Consider the following 16,920-nt stretch of genomic DNA (forward strand, 5'->3'; position numbering starts at 1 on the left):
CTTGGGATGGGAAAAAGCAGCTTTTTCCCTCTGCCCCTCTGACTCCTGTGTTGCTCTCCCCCCTTTTCCCCCCCCAAGTCCCACCTCTGCCTGAGATGGGATGGAAAAATGTGGGAGTCCAGAGTCTTCCCCTGGCTTCCCTGGATGCCTCCAGACCCTCCAGGCAGGGGGCTCAGAGGGCTTGGTATAGTGCCCAAGACCCCTGGGGACTGGATTTTAGTCCCTGGAAAAAATTACCAACATTGCAGGAAGAATTACAAGTCACAAAAATTAAGTAGAGTATAAATTAGATTGTTAGAAGGTAGAAAAGTGAGTTTTTAGAAATGTTTATATTAGGGGCTTTAAAGCTAAGATGGAGGACTTTGGGCATGGTATGTCTTTTCTTCTTCTTCTTCATGTCATCCACCTTCTGAGTCAGGATGGCATTACTGGATTGGTTTGGGACAAAGTTGGACAGTGTAATAAAGGTGTCATGTGTTGGACAGTAATTGTAAACATTAGGTATGTATTTTATAGTATAAAAGATACGTCCTGCCCCAAGGGCATGGAGAGTGTGCCTTGGATCAAGCTACTACACAGACCTCTGTTAGTTAAAGAATTTCTTAGATAAGAAAGAATAAACAACCTTGGAAACCACAGAAAACGGCTTCCTAATTCTTCTTCGGTGCTGGAGCTGGGAAAACTTGAACTCTAAACCACCTAAATGTCCTGTTGTGGGTGATCTCCAGTTCAGGAGACCCCACAGACAGTGACATCTGGCGTCCCTGGGTGGGCATGGCTCACAAATGTGACCACACACCCTGAATAACAGAGAGAGGCACACCACTGGAGAAGACTGCAGAAATTTTGACCTCTGCTGAGAGAAAGCCAGCTCCAGATTCGACTCGGAAGGGAGGAAACCCGGGAACTCCTCACCCCTGTGCCCGACTGGCCAGAGATCAGGAAAAACCGTCCAGCTCGATTTTGAAGACTTGCCTTTGGGTAAGACAGGTCAAAATTCAGAAACTATGGGGGGTGGACTCAGTCAGGAACAAATAAGCCTTTTATCCACCTTAAAAGGTGTGGCATCTGCTCATCCCATCCCCATCTCAGATAAAGAACTTAAGAATTTACTTTTGTGGGTCAGACTAAGGTATCCACATGCTGAAATAAATTTGTTATTTGAGCCAGGTTTTTGGCAGGAAATCAATCGTTCTTTGTTTCACTTAGCAACTCTAAGAGACAGGGAGGCAATAAAGCTTTTGTCTCCTGCCAGGATAATGCTAAAAGTCCTATCTCGCAGAAATGCGGGCTTATCCATTTGTCAGAGGGCAATCTAAGGTCCTCACCTAGCCATCAGCTGGGGGAGCGAGGTTTTTTACCGTCTTGCCATCAGCAAGTGGAACAACAATGGTCTAGCCAGCAGCAGACCGTTACTGGTTATCAGCCAGTGGACGAACCTTGCTACCAGCAAGGTGCAATTAATATAGATGAAGGGCCTGAGGAAGGTCAAGGTATATGCCCTGAATTACTAGAATCTCCAGAATCACCCATTTTCCCTGAATTACCCACAGTACTTTATCCAAAGCCGGGAAAAATTAAGTTAGAAATATTTCCCAGCGTGTTAGAGCACCTAGACTTTCTTTTCTTTAGCCCTTCAGAAACCTTGTCCCCAGAAAGCGGGAGGGAGCTGCAGACGACTCCCGGGGAGGCAGGGGGGACAAGGGGGGAGGCGGGAAGCGCGAGAAAGGCAGATAATACCGCGGAAACAGCGGGGAGCGGAGCGGGCTCGGTGCGCGGCATTGCCGAGGTAGGCGGGACGCAGCCGTCCGCGGCGCCGACCGAGACGCGCGGATTGGCAGCGGCGGGGGGCAGAGCGGTCCCGGTCCCGGAGGCGGCGGGAAGGGCGGCCCAGACCGCGGCGAGCGCGGCAGCGGCGGTCCCGGCCCCAAGTGCAGCGACGGGGATGGAGACCCCGGCCCCGGCCCCGGTAACGGCGGGCGCGACAGGGAGCGGCACATGCGCGGTGATAGTAACACAGGCAGTGGATAGCGCTTGCGCGGTGCGTGCGAAACGCGGCGAGCATGCGCGGGAGACTCGAAACTCGGAAGTGTCAGCGATAGGGACCGGGAACCCAGATACGGAGAGACGCCGTATAGGGCGTGGTAAAAACAAAGAAACCGCTCAGATGAGAGCCAATCAAGCTCGGAAGGGCATGAATTCAGTGACAGCGATAGTGATTACGATAGGAGAGGAGGCATGTCCAAGAGCAGGGCAGCGTCTTCTGGGCAGAGAGGAGGCGCGGTCGGGACAGGAGTGGCCACACCCCCGGGGCTCTGCGAGTGGAGCCGGGGCGTGCCCAAGCAAAAGGTGTTTCCATGGACACAGACTTGGTCGAGCCTCGGTTGCCATGGCAACGGCAACAGAAAAGTAGATTGATACAAACGTAGGCAGCAGCTCCATCTGGTGGCGGAACCCTAACATTACAAGACTTTTTTCCGATTTCTTATAAAAAATCGTCTTTTAAAAAGAAAATACAGGAAGTTCCTCATGAGCAACGGGATGATACATTATATATTACAGTGTCGGAGGGGATTCTGGCGTGGACAGCAGATGCCAGTGCAAATCAAGGACAATTGGTTACAATACCAAAAGATGTTTTTTAGGCTTTTTTACAGCAGATGGGAACAACTCTGGAATGTCGTCCAAAGATGAGGGCAGATTTTCCACAGACTCTTCAGGCGACTCTTGAGTCACAGATGCTCGTTCCTCAGCCAGGACCAGGAACAACACAACAAAGAGTGCAGGTACCAGTGAGGCCCGTGAATAAAGCTGCAGCGTGGACACAAACACATCAGATGGCTCCTCTTTACAGGCCAATTTCCATGGAAGCACAGCCACCTGCAGCGCAGACATTAATAGATTGGGCACATATAAGGCTGAATCTAGCAAAAGATAATGTCCTGTGACTGGAACAGGTGACATCGCCATGCCAGTCAATTATGATGTCCAAGGGCAAAATCCAAGGTGAGAAAGGTTGAATCATGAAGTAGTGAAATATTTAATTAAGGCAATCAGGGACAATGGACTGGGATCTTCATATTTCAAACAGCTTTTGAAAGGTACTTTTAATATATATGAGTTAACTCCGTACGATCTCAAGTCTCTTGTTTCTCTGATTCTCACAGACACAGAGGAACTCATCTGGGACAACAGATGGAGGAGGGCTCTGCAAGAACTGAGAACCAGATATCAAGGTGGGCCGAATGCAGCTCTCACCTTGGCAGAATTAGCAGGTGATCCTCCGAAAAACAATCCAGCTCAGCAAGCGAGACTTCCATGAGAAGTGTTAACAGATATCAAAGAAGCTGCACGCAAGGCAATTCTGCAAATTGCACTAGCAGGCATGCAGGACACAATTGATACAGACATCAGACAGGGCGTGTCTGAACCCTTCTCTTTATTCACAGACAGACTCACACAAGCCGTGAACAGGCAAGTCACTGATGAAGCAGCCAAACCACATTTGTTAAAGAGTCTTGCATTTGCAAATGCCAATCAAGAATGCAAAAGAGTTATTAGTGCAATTCCTGGTCAGCCCTCTTTATCAGAAATGGTTGAAGCCTGGAATAAAGTAGGCACTCCACAGCATATAGCTTCAAGAATACAAGAATAAATGGAACGAGTACTTCAAGCACAAAATGAAAACTTTGAGCAGGTTCTTGTGAATTTTAAAAAGAAAAATAACTCCCCTGAAGGACAATGCTACAATTGTGGGGGTTTTGGACATTTTAAAAAAATTGTCCTCAGCTTGCAAAGACTGGCAAGCCATCAGAGCTTTGTCCAAGATGCAGGAGACGAAAGCATCTTGCAAGTGAGTGTTACTCTCAGACAGATGTTGATGAAAAACCATTACCCATTCCAGGAAACTTCGAAAAGAGTGCGGGTCGTCAATGTGCGATGACAGAAGTAATGGCAATAACACAGGGAACAACAACAGCACAGACGGCACAATTGTTAGGGAACGTCAATCAGACTCCCTCTGCAAGACGCTTGCAGGTGTCCCCTGTGGCCGAAAATTATTACCACCCAGAGCACAATGCATCCTGGCAGCTTCCAAAATAATATGCTTCCTGAGTGGAGAGCAGAGATCGATACCTACAGGAGTCAGAGGATCTTCTCAGAAAAGGCAAGACTTTTTGATAATAGGTAGAGACAGAAATAGTATTTTTGGTCTGATCATTTATCAGTCATTTCAGCAGAGTATAATGAAGATCTGACAGTTTTAGCTAGAGCTCTTCAGCCACCATTAACTATTCCAGAGAATACTCAGCAAAAGCAATTGCTTTGCCACCTCACCCACTGGAACATCAAGTTATGACAGCATTAGGCCAAGATCATCCTTATTATAATGATCATGTAGAAGTTCACACTACATGGCTGAAACACATAGGTCACAAACCAATTATTACTTGTGAGTTGACACATAATGACAAAAAACTAGTTATCACAGGAGTGCTTGATACAGGAGCAGACATCACACTTGTTTCATATATTTTCTGGCCAAGAGAATGGAATTTGGTAGTACCTTTGGGTCGAATCACAGGCATAGGAGGAAGCTCCGTATGTCTGCAAAGTGAGAATGCAATAGTAATCTCAGGGCCAGGAGGAAAACCAGCTATTACTCATCCTTTCATTGTGCAAAAGCCATTTACAGTATGGGGAAGAGACCTTTTGGCACAATAGGGCGTGAGTCTGAAAGTAGATTTTTAGTGGGGCTCACTGTGGCAATCACAACACTGAATTTGACATGGAAGACTGATAAACCTGTTTGGGTGGATCAGTGGGTCTTGGAGAAGAAGAAATTGAGTGCTTTGAAGAGTTTAGTCAAAGAATAGTTGCAAAAAGGACATATCAAGCCAACAAATAGTCCCTGGAATTTTCCAGTGTTTGTCATTCGGAAGAAGACTTTTGGTTCATGGAGACTGTGTCATGATCTCAGGAAGCTGAATGAAATCATGGAAGAAATGGGACCACTTCAACAAGGACTTCCTTCTCTCACGATGATTCAGAGAGATTGGCCGCTTGTGATCATTGATCTCAAGGATTGTTTCTTTAGCATACCACTTCATCCAGATGATGCTCATTGAATGGCATTCTCTGTTCCAAGTTTAAACAGAGAAGAACCTTAGAAAATATATCATTGGGTGGTTTAACCACAAGGCCTCAAGAATTCGCCAACAATTTGCCAGTGGTACATGGCACAAGCTTTGGCTCCAGCAAGGAAAAGTATCCTGAAGTGAGGATCATTCATTACATGGATTTGCTCATTGCGGCATCGACACAACAAAAGCTACAAGAAGCTCGTGACTGTGTGATTACAGAAGTGCAAAAGGCTGGACTGGAAATCAGCACTTCAAAGATTCAAGAGATTGCACCTTGGAAATACATCGGATGGAAAATCATGGAGCAGACAATAAAGCCTCAGAAAATAGAAATCAGCTCAACAATCAACAATTTACAAGATCTACAACAATTTCTTGGAGAGATAAAATGGATGAGACCAATTTTAGGAATCAAAACTGAGGATCTTTCATCTTTGTTCAATCTTTTGAGAGAAGACAATAGTATCAAATCTCCCAGAACTCTCACACCAGAAGCACAGAAAGCTCGGGAGAGAGTTGCAGAAATCATACAACAAAGACAGGCACATCATTATGTAGATTTACTACCTTTTTGTTTAGCGGTGTTTTGAGAAGAGACACAGCTATATGGTTTGATTTTTCAATGAGACGAGTCTCAGAGAGACCCTCTTTTAATCATAGAGTGGATTTTTTTTATCTTACGGGTCCCTGAAAACGATTCTCCAAACCTGGAAATGATGTCTCAGATCATAATAAAAGGGAGGACAAGGTTGATGACAATGGCAGGCAGAGATTTTTCAATAATGTATCTACCTCTCAAAAAGCAGTACTTTGACTGGGCAAATCAAAAATCACAAGATTTAGCAGTTGCATTGTTAGATTATACAGGTGTTTGTACAATTCATTATCCAAGTCACAAGATGTTAAAAGCAAAATTAAGTTTTAGAGAGAAACCAAAAATAAGAGAGGAACCGTTGGATGGAATCACAGTATTCACTGATGGTTCAGGAAAGACTCACAAATCAGTAATTACATGGCAAAATTCAGCTATAGGAAAATGGGAGTCAGATGTGAAAATAGTGCAAGGTTCACCACAGATTGTAGAATTAGCAGCAATGGTCAGAGTTTTGGAATTGTTTCAGCAGCCTCTCAATTTGAACACAGATTCAGCATATGTAGCTAAGGTAGTTAAAAGATTAGAAGGATCACTTCTGAGGGAGACAAACAATGAAATTCTGTATTCATGTTTATCATGTATGAAAACACTGCTGGAAAGCAGAACACATAGATATTTCATCACACACATTAGAGCACACTCATCACTCCCAGGATTTTTAGCAGAAGGAAATGCACAAGCAGATAAATTAACCATGTCAGTTTTGCAAACTTTACCAGATATCTTTGAGCAGGCGAAATTAAGCCATGCATTTTTCCATCAAAATGCACAAGCATTGATGGAATCCTTTCACATTTTGAAAAGCCAGGCAAAAGAAATTATTCAGTCCTGTCCAGATTGTCAAATGGTACAGCCACCAGTTTCTATGGGAGCAGTCAACCTGAGAGGACTGCAAAGTCTTCAATTATGGCAAACAGATGTTACAAAATATCCATCTTTTGGGAAACTGAAAAATATTCATGTTCCAGTTGAAATCTTTTCAGGGGCAATTTTTCCATCACTACATACAGGAGAAATAGCACAGCATGCATGAAGACATTTTTTACAAGCATTTGCATCTTTAGGAGTACTGCAGGAAGTCAAAACAGATAATGGTCCAACATATATTGGAAAGGTTCTGGACAAATTTCTAAAAAACGTGGGGTGTCAGACATACCTTTGGCATTCCCCACTCTTCCACAGGTCAGGCAATTATAGAAAAGATACATCATACCCTAAAAACACTTTTAGATAAACAAAAAATAGGGGAGGCAGAGGCTACGCCTCACATGCAATTGAATAAAGCTTTATATATATTGAATTTTTTGAATGGTTCTTTTTCAGAGCCAACTCCACCGATTATAAGACACTTTACTAACAATACAAGGGCAAAGCTGAAGGAGACTCCTTTGGTTTTAATCAGAAACCTGGAGACAGGTCAAATTGAAGGGCCTTTCAAATTAATCACTTGGGGAAAGGGTTTTGCTTGTGTCTCCACAGAGAGAGGACAGAAGTGGGTTGCCAGCAAGATGCATGAAGCCTTATCGGGCTCAAAAGCAAGCAGATGCCAACCCTGGAAGTGAAGAGGCGAGTTCACAGACAGAGTCAGAGACAAAGATCATGAACTCCTCTTCGAGCAACACATAAAGAACTCAAGAAATGAAAATGAAAATGTATATTCAGATAATTTTGTGTTCAATTTTTTTGTCAATTGTGTTAAGTGATGGGGCAGATTTACCCATGATGCAGCCAAGGGAGAATGTTTGGGAAAATTTAGCTTATGCAGCAGGTCTAGACACAGTTTCTTTGACACACTCCAGGCCGAAAAAGCCATTTTGAACGTTTGGTGGAATTGCCAGTGAAAGAATGGCCAGTTCCAGAGAACATCCTTCCAAAGGTGTTACAGGGTGTGTGAACTCCTGTGGACAGATGGCATGTATGGGTTCAATTTCTCCCTGTGGCTCCTTTGAACCAGAAGAATTGTAAATTTTTGGTTCAGCAAGAATGGATTTCTCTATCGAATTTAATTCTTTGGGAGTGACAGAGAACAAAACAATATATGTTACTCCGAATCATGATGTGTATAAAAATGCTTCATCGTGGTGTAATTATACTAAGGTTTCAGACAAACCATCCTTCCAAGTTCCTGCGCAATTGCCACAAGGGACACTTTTAATTTGTGGGGACAGAATTTGGCCTGCTATACCTGCAAACATCAAAGGAGGTCCATGCAGCGTTGGAAGACTTTCATTGTTAACATCTGATTTGAAAATCTTAAGAAAGTTAAAACATAGAGAGAAGAGAGCAAGCTGCTTCTCTTGCATTGAACTGATGTCAACAGTATGAGAATATCCACTCTTCAAAACAGAGCAGCAATTGATTAGCTATTGCTGACTCACAGACATGGGTGTGAAGAATTTGAAGGAATGTGCCGCATGAACTTGTCAGATCATTCCAAATCAATTAATGAGAACGTAAGACAGTTGCAAGAGGGTGTGACAAAACATGGAGAAGTCAGTGGATCATGGTTGGATGGTGTGTTTGACTTTTTTAATCTTTCGCCATTGTGGAAAGAACTTTTAAGAGTAGGGTTTTACATATTAGTAGGACTTGTAATTCTTCTGCTCATTCTGCCGTGCAACATTCAGTGCATTCAGCGAGCCATGAACAGGGTTGCAAAAGAGGAGTTTTTGGTGCAAACAGCAAATAGTGGGGGGAAAAATGTGGGAGTCCAGAGTGTTCCCCTGGCTTCCCTGGATGCCTCCAGACCCTCCAGGCAGGGGGCTCAGAGGGCTTGGTATAGTGCCCAAGACCCCTGGGGACTGGATTTTAGTCCCTGGAAAAAATTACCAACATTGCAGGAAGAATTACAAGTCACAAAAATTAAGTAGAGTATAAATTAGATTGTTAGAAGGCAGAAAAGTGAGTTTTTAGAAATGTTTATATTAGGGGCTTTAAAGCTAAGATGGAGGACTTTGGGCATGGTATGTCTTTTCTTCTTCTTCTTCATGTCATCCACCTTCTGAGTCAGGATGGCATTACTGGATTGGTTTGGGACAAAGTTGGACAGTGTAATAAAGGTGTCATGTGTTGGACAGTAATTGTAAACATTAGGTATGTATTTTATAGTATAAAAGATACGTCCTGCCCCAAGGGCATGGAGAGTGTGCCTTGGATCAAGCTACTACACAGACCTCTGTTAGTTAAAGAATTTCTTAGATAAGAAAGAATAAACAACCTTGGAAACCACAGAAAACGGCTTCCTAATTCTTCTTCGGTGCTGGAGCTGGGAAAACTTGAACTCTAAACCACCTAAATGTCCTGTTGTGGGTGATCTCCAGTTCAGGAGACCCCACAGACAGTGACATCTGGCGTCCCTGGGTGGGCATGGCTCACAAATGTGACCACACACCCTGAATAACAGAGAGAGGCACACCACTGGAGAAGACTGCAGAAATTTTGACCTCTGCTGAGAGAAAGCCAGCTCCAGATTCGACTCGGAAGGGAGGAAACCCGGGAACTCCTCACCCCTGTGCCCGACTGGCCAGAGATCAGGAAAAACCGTCCAGCTCGATTTTGAAGACTTGCCTTTGGGTAAGACAGGTCAAAATTCAGAAACTATGGGGGGTGGACTCAGTCAGGAACAAATAAGCCTTTTATCCACCTTAAAAGGTGTGGCATCTGCTCATCCCATCCCCATCTCAGATAAAGAACTTAAGAATTTACTTTTGTGGGTCAGACTAAGGTATCCACATGCTGAAATAAATTTGTTATTTGAGCCAGGTTTTTGGCAGGAAATCAATCGTTCTTTGTTTCACTTAGCAACTCTAAGAGACAGGGAGGCAATAAAGCTTTTGTCTCCTGCCAGGATAATGCTAAAAGTCCTATCTCGCAGAAATGCGGGCTTATCCATTTGTCAGAGGGCAATCTAAGGTCCTCACCTAGCCATCAGCTGGGGGAGCGAGGTTTTTTACCGTCTTGCCATCAGCAAGTGGAACAACAATGGTCTAGCCAGCAGCAGACCGTTACTGGTTATCAGCCAGTGGACGAACCTTGCTACCAGCAAGGTGCAATTAATATAGATGAAGGGCCTGAGGAAGGTCAAGGTATATGCCCTGAATTACTAGAATCTCCAGAATCACCCATTTTCCCTGAATTACCCACAGTACTTTATCCAAAGCCGGGAAAAATTAAGTTAGAAATATTTCCCAGCGTGTTAGAGCACCTAGACTTTCTTTTCTTTAGCCCTTCAGAAACCTTGTCCCCAGAAAGCGGGAGGGAGCTGCAGACGACTCCCGGGGAGGCAGGGGGGACAAGGGGGGAGGCGGGAAGCGCGAGAAAGGCAGATAATACCGCGGAAACAGCGGGGAGCGGAGCGGGCTCGGTGCGCGGCATTGCCGAGGTAGGCGGGACGCAGCCGTCCGCGGCGCCGACCGAGACGCGCGGATTGGCAGCGGCGGGGGGCAGAGCGGTCCCGGTCCCGGAGGCGGCGGGAAGGGCGGCCCAGACCGCGGCGAGCGCGGCAGCGGCGGTCCCGGCCCCAAGTGCAGCGACGGGGATGGAGACCCCGGCCCCGGCCCCGGTAACGGCGGGCGCGACAGGGAGCGGCACATGCGCGGTGATAGTAACACAGGCAGTGGATAGCGCTTGCGCGGTGCGTGCGAAACGCGGCGAGCATGCGCGGGAGACTCGAAACTCGGAAGTGTCAGCGATAGGGACCGGGAACCCAGATACGGAGAGACGTCGTATAGGGCGTGGTAAAAACAAAGAAACCGCTCAGATGAGAGCCAATCAAGCTCGGAAGGGCATGAATTCAGTGACAGCGATAGTGATTACGATAGGAGAGGAGGCATGTCCAAGAGCAGGGCAGCGTCTTCTGGGCAGAGAGGAGGCGCGGTCGGGACAGGAGTGGCCACACCCCCGGGGCTCTGCGAGTGGAGCCGGGGCGTGCCCAAGCAAAAGGTGTTTCCATGGACACAGACTTGGTCGAGCCTCGGTTGCCATGGCAACGGCAACAGAAAAGTAGATTGATACAAACGTAGGCAGCAGCTCCATCTGGTGGCGGAACCCTAACATTACAAGACTTTTTTCCGATTTCTTATAAAAAATCGTCTTTTAAAAAGAAAATACAGGAAGTTCCTCATGAGCAACGGGATGATACATTATATATTACAGTGTCGGAGGGGATTCTGGCGTGGACAGCAGATGCCAGTGCAAATCAAGGACAATTGGTTACAATACCAAAAGATGTTTTTTAGGCTTTTTTACAGCAGATGGGAACAACTCTGGAATGTCGTCCAAAGATGAGGGCAGATTTTCCACAGACTCTTCAGGCGACTCTTGAGTCACAGATGCTCGTTCCTCAGCCAGGACCAGGAACAACACAACAAAGAGTGCAGGTACCAGTGAGGCCCGTGAATAAAGCTGCAGCGTGGACACAAACACATCAGATGGCTCCTCTTTACAGGCCAATTTCCATGGAAGCACAGCCACCTGCAGCGCAGACATTAATAGATTGGGCACATATAAGGCTGAATCTAGCAAAAGATAATGTCCTGTGACTGGAACAGGTGACATCGCCATGCCAGTCAATTATGATGTCCAAGGGCAAAATCCAAGGTGAGAAAGGTTGAATCATGAAGTAGTGAAATATTTAATTAAGGCAATCAGGGACAATGGACTGGGATCTTCATATTTCAAACAGCTTTTGAAAGGTACTTTTAATATATATGAGTTAACTCCGTACGATCTCAAGTCTCTTGTTTCTCTGATTCTCACAGACACAGAGGAACTCATCTGGGACAACAGATGGAGGAGGGCTCTGCAAGAACTGAGAACCAGATATCAAGGTGGGCCGAATGCAGCTCTCACCTTGGCAGAATTAGCAGGTGATCCTCCGAAAAACAATCCAGCTCAGCAAGCGAGACTTCCATGAGAAGTGTTAACAGATATCAAAGAAGCTGCACGCAAGGCAATTCTGCAAATTGCACTAGCAGGCATGCAGGACACAATTGATACAGACATCAGACAGGGCGTGTCTGAACCCTTCTCTTTATTCACAGACAGACTCACACAAGCCGTGAACAGGCAAGTCACTGATGAAGCAGCCAAACCACATTTGTTAAAGAGTCTTGCATTTGCAAATGCCAATCAAGAATGCAAAAGAGTTATTAGTGCAATTCCTGGTCAGCCCTCTTTATCAGAAATGGTTGAAGCCTGGAATAAAGTAGGCACTCCACAGCATATAGCTTCAAGAATACAAGAATAAATGGAACGAGTACTTCAAGCACAAAATGAAAACTTTGAGCAGGTTCTTGTGAATTTTAAAAAGAAAAATAACTCCCCTGAAGGACAATGCTACAATTGTGGGGGTTTTGGACATTTTAAAAAAATTGTCCTCAGCTTGCAAAGACTGGCAAGCCATCAGAGCTTTGTCCAAGATGCAGGAGACGAAAGCATCTTGCAAGTGAGTGTTACTCTCAGACAGATGTTGATGAAAAACCATTACCCATTCCAGGAAACTTCGAAAAGAGTGCGGGTCGTCAATGTGCGATGACAGAAGTAATGGCAATAACACAGGGAACAACAACAGCACAGACGGCACAATTGTTAGGGAACGTCAATCAGACTCCCTCTGCAAGACGCTTGCAGGTGTCCCCTGTGGCCGAAAATTATTACCACCCAGAGCACAATGCATCCTGGCAGCTTCCAAAATAATATGCTTCCTGAGTGGAGAGCAGAGATCGATACCTACAGGAGTCAGAGGATCTTCTCAGAAAAGGCAAGACTTTTTGATAATAGGTAGAGACAGAAATAGTATTTTTGGTCTGATCATTTATCAGTCATTTCAGCAGAGTATAATGAAGATCTGACAGTTTTAGCTAGAGCTCTTCAGCCACCATTAACTATTCCAGAGAATACTCAGCAAAAGCAATTGCTTTGCCACCTCACCCACTGGAACATCAAGTTATGACAGCATTAGGCCAAGATCATCCTTATTATAATGATCATGTAGAAGTTCACACTACATGGCTGAAACACATAGGTCACAAACCAATTATTACTTGTGAGTTGACACATAATGACAAAAAACTAGTTATCACAGGAGTGCTTGATACAGGAGCAGACATCACACTTGTTTCATATATTTTCTGGCCAAGAGAATGGAATTTGGTAGTACCTTTGGGTCGAATCACAGGCATAGGAGGAAGCTCCGTATGTCTGCAAAGTGAGAATGCAATAGTAATCTCAGGGCCAGGAGGAAAACCAGCTATTACTCATCCTTTCATTGTGCAAAAGCCATTTACAGTATGGGGAAGAGACCTTTTGGCACAATAGGGCGTGAGTCTGAAAGTAGATTTTTAGTGGGGCTCACTGTGGCAATCACAACACTGAATTTGACATGGAAGACTGATAAACCTGTTTGGGTGGATCAGTGGGTCTTGGAGAAGAAGAAATTGAGTGCTTTGAAGAGTTTAGTCAAAGAATAGTTGCAAAAAGGACATATCAAGCCAACAAATAGTCCCTGGAATTTTCCAGTGTTTGTCATTCGGAAGAAGACTTTTGGTTCATGGAGACTGTGTCATGATCTCAGGAAGCTGAATGAAATCATGGAAGAAATGGGACCACTTCAACAAGGACTTCCTTCTCTCACGATGATTCAGAGAGATTGGCCGCTTGTGATCATTGATCTCAAGGATTGTTTCTTTAGCATACCACTTCATCCAGATGATGCTCATTGAATGGCATTCTCTGTTCCAAGTTTAAACAGAGAAGAACCTTAGAAAATATATCATTGGGTGGTTTAACCACAAGGCCTCAAGAATTCGCCAACAATTTGCCAGTGGTACATGGCACAAGCTTTGGCTCCAGCAAGGAAAAGTATCCTGAAGTGAGGATCATTCATTACATGGATTTGCTCATTGCGGCATCGACACAACAAAAGCTACAAGAAGCTCGTGACTGTGTGATTACAGAAGTGCAAAAGGCTGGACTGGAAATCAGCACTTCAAAGATTCAAGAGATTGCACCTTGGAAATACATCGGATGGAAAATCATGGAGCAGACAATAAAGCCTCAGAAAATAGAAATCAGCTCAACAATCAACAATTTACAAGATCTACAACAATTTCTTGGAGAGATAAAATGGATGAGACCAATTTTAGGAATCAAAACTGAGGATCTTTCATCTTTGTTCAATCTTTTGAGAGAAGACAATAGTATCAAATCTCCCAGAACTCTCACACCAGAAGCACAGAAAGCTCGGGAGAGAGTTGCAGAAATCATACAACAAAGACAGGCACATCATTATGTAGATTTACTACCTTTTTGTTTAGCGGTGTTTTGAGAAGAGACACAGCTATATGGTTTGATTTTTCAATGAGACGAGTCTCAGAGAGACCCTCTTTTAATCATAGAGTGGATTTTTTTTATCTTACGGGTCCCTGAAAACGATTCTCCAAACCTGGAAATGATGTCTCAGATCATAATAAAAGGGAGGACAAGGTTGATGACAATGGCAGGCAGAGATTTTTCAATAATGTATCTACCTCTCAAAAAGCAGTACTTTGACTGGGCAAATCAAAAATCACAAGATTTAGCAGTTGCATTGTTAGATTATACAGGTGTTTGTACAATTCATTATCCAAGTCACAAGATGTTAAAAGCAAAATTAAGTTTTAGAGAGAAACCAAAAATAAGAGAGGAACCGTTGGATGGAATCACAGTATTCACTGATGGTTCAGGAAAGACTCACAAATCAGTAATTACATGGCAAAATTCAGCTATAGGAAAATGGGAGTCAGATGTGAAAATAGTGCAAGGTTCACCACAGATTGTAGAATTAGCAGCAATGGTCAGAGTTTTGGAATTGTTTCAGCAGCCTCTCAATTTGAACACAGATTCAGCATATGTAGCTAAGGTAGTTAAAAGATTAGAAGGATCACTTCTGAGGGAGACAAACAATGAAATTCTGTATTCATGTTTATCATGTATGAAAACACTGCTGGAAAGCAGAACACATAGATATTTCATCACACACATTAGAGCACACTCATCACTCCCAGGATTTTTAGCAGAAGGAAATGCACAAGCAGATAAATTAACCATGTCAGTTTTGCAAACTTTACCAGATATCTTTGAGCAGGCGAAATTAAGCCATGCATTTTTCCATCAAAATGCACAAGCATTGATGGAATCCTTTCACATTTTGAAAAGCCAGGCAAAAGAAATTATTCAGTCCTGTCCAGATTGTCAAATGGTACAGCCACCAGTTTCTATGGGAGCAGTCAACCTGAGAGGACTGCAAAGTCTTCAATTATGGCAAACAGATGTTACAAAATATCCATCTTTTGGGAAACTGAAAAATATTCATGTTCCAGTTGAAATCTTTTCAGGGGCAATTTTTCCATCACTACATACAGGAGAAATAGCACAGCATGCATGAAGACATTTTTTACAAGCATTTGCATCTTTAGGAGTACTGCAGGAAGTCAAAACAGATAATGGTCCAACATATATTGGAAAGGTTCTGGACAAATTTCTAAAAAACGTGGGGTGTCAGACATACCTTTGGCATTCCCCACTCTTCCACAGGTCAGGCAATTATAGAAAAGATACATCATACCCTAAAAACACTTTTAGATAAACAAAAAATAGGGGAGGCAGAGGCTACGCCTCACATGCAATTGAATAAAGCTTTATATATATTGAATTTTTTGAATGGTTCTTTTTCAGAGCCAACTCCACCGATTATAAGACACTTTACTAACAATACAAGGGCAAAGCTGAAGGAGACTCCTTTGGTTTTAATCAGAAACCTGGAGACAGGTCAAATTGAAGGGCCTTTCAAATTAATCACTTGGGGAAAGGGTTTTGCTTGTGTCTCCACAGAGAGAGGACAGAAGTGGGTTGCCAGCAAGATGCATGAAGCCTTATCGGGCTCAAAAGCAAGCAGATGCCAACCCTGGAAGTGAAGAGGCGAGTTCACAGACAGAGTCAGAGACAAAGATCATGAACTCCTCTTCGAGCAACACATAAAGAACTCAAGAAATGAAAATGAAAATGTATATTCAGATAATTTTGTGTTCAATTTTTTTGTCAATTGTGTTAAGTGATGGGGCAGATTTACCCATGATGCAGCCAAGGGAGAATGTTTGGGAAAATTTAGCTTATGCAGCAGGTCTAGACACAGTTTCTTTGACACACTCCAGGCCGAAAAAGCCATTTTGAACGTTTGGTGGAATTGCCAGTGAAAGAATGGCCAGTTCCAGAGAACATCCTTCCAAAGGTGTTACAGGGTGTGTGAACTCCTGTGGACAGATGGCATGTATGGGTTCAATTTCTCCCTGTGGCTCCTTTGAACCAGAAGAATTGTAAATTTTTGGTTCAGCAAGAATGGATTTCTCTATCGAATTTAATTCTTTGGGAGTGACAGAGAACAAAACAATATATGTTACTCCGAATCATGATGTGTATAAAAATGCTTCATCGTGGTGTAATTATACTAAGGTTTCAGACAAACCATCCTTCCAAGTTCCTGCGCAATTGCCACAAGGGACACTTTTAATTTGTGGGGACAGAATTTGGCCTGCTATACCTGCAAACATCAAAGGAGGTCCATGCAGCGTTGGAAGACTTTCATTGTTAACATCTGATTTGAAAATCTTAAGAAAGTTAAAACATAGAGAGAAGAGAGCAAGCTGCTTCTCTTGCATTGAACTGATGTCAACAGTATGAGAATATCCACTCTTCAAAACAGAGCAGCAATTGATTAGCTATTGCTGACTCACAGACATGGGTGTGAAGAATTTGAAGGAATGTGCCGCATGAACTTGTCAGATCATTCCAAATCAATTAATGAGAACGTAAGACAGTTGCAAGAGGGTGTGACAAAACATGGAGAAGTCAGTGGATCATGGTTGGATGGTGTGTTTGACTTTTTTAATCTTTCGCCATTGTGGAAAGAACTTTTAAGAGTAGGGTTTTACATATTAGTAGGACTTGTAATTCTTCTGCTCATTCTGCCGTGCAACATTCAGTGCATTCAGCGAGCCATGAACAGGGTTGCAAAAGAGGAGTTTTTGGTGCAAACAGCAAATAGTGGGGGGAAAAATGTGGGAGTCCAGAGTGTTCCTCTGGCTT

Source organism: Cinclus cinclus, unplaced genomic scaffold (assembly GCF_963662255.1).
Source record: "Cinclus cinclus unplaced genomic scaffold, bCinCin1.1 SCAFFOLD_70, whole genome shotgun sequence".
Lineage (NCBI taxonomy): Eukaryota > Metazoa > Chordata > Aves > Passeriformes > Cinclidae > Cinclus > Cinclus cinclus.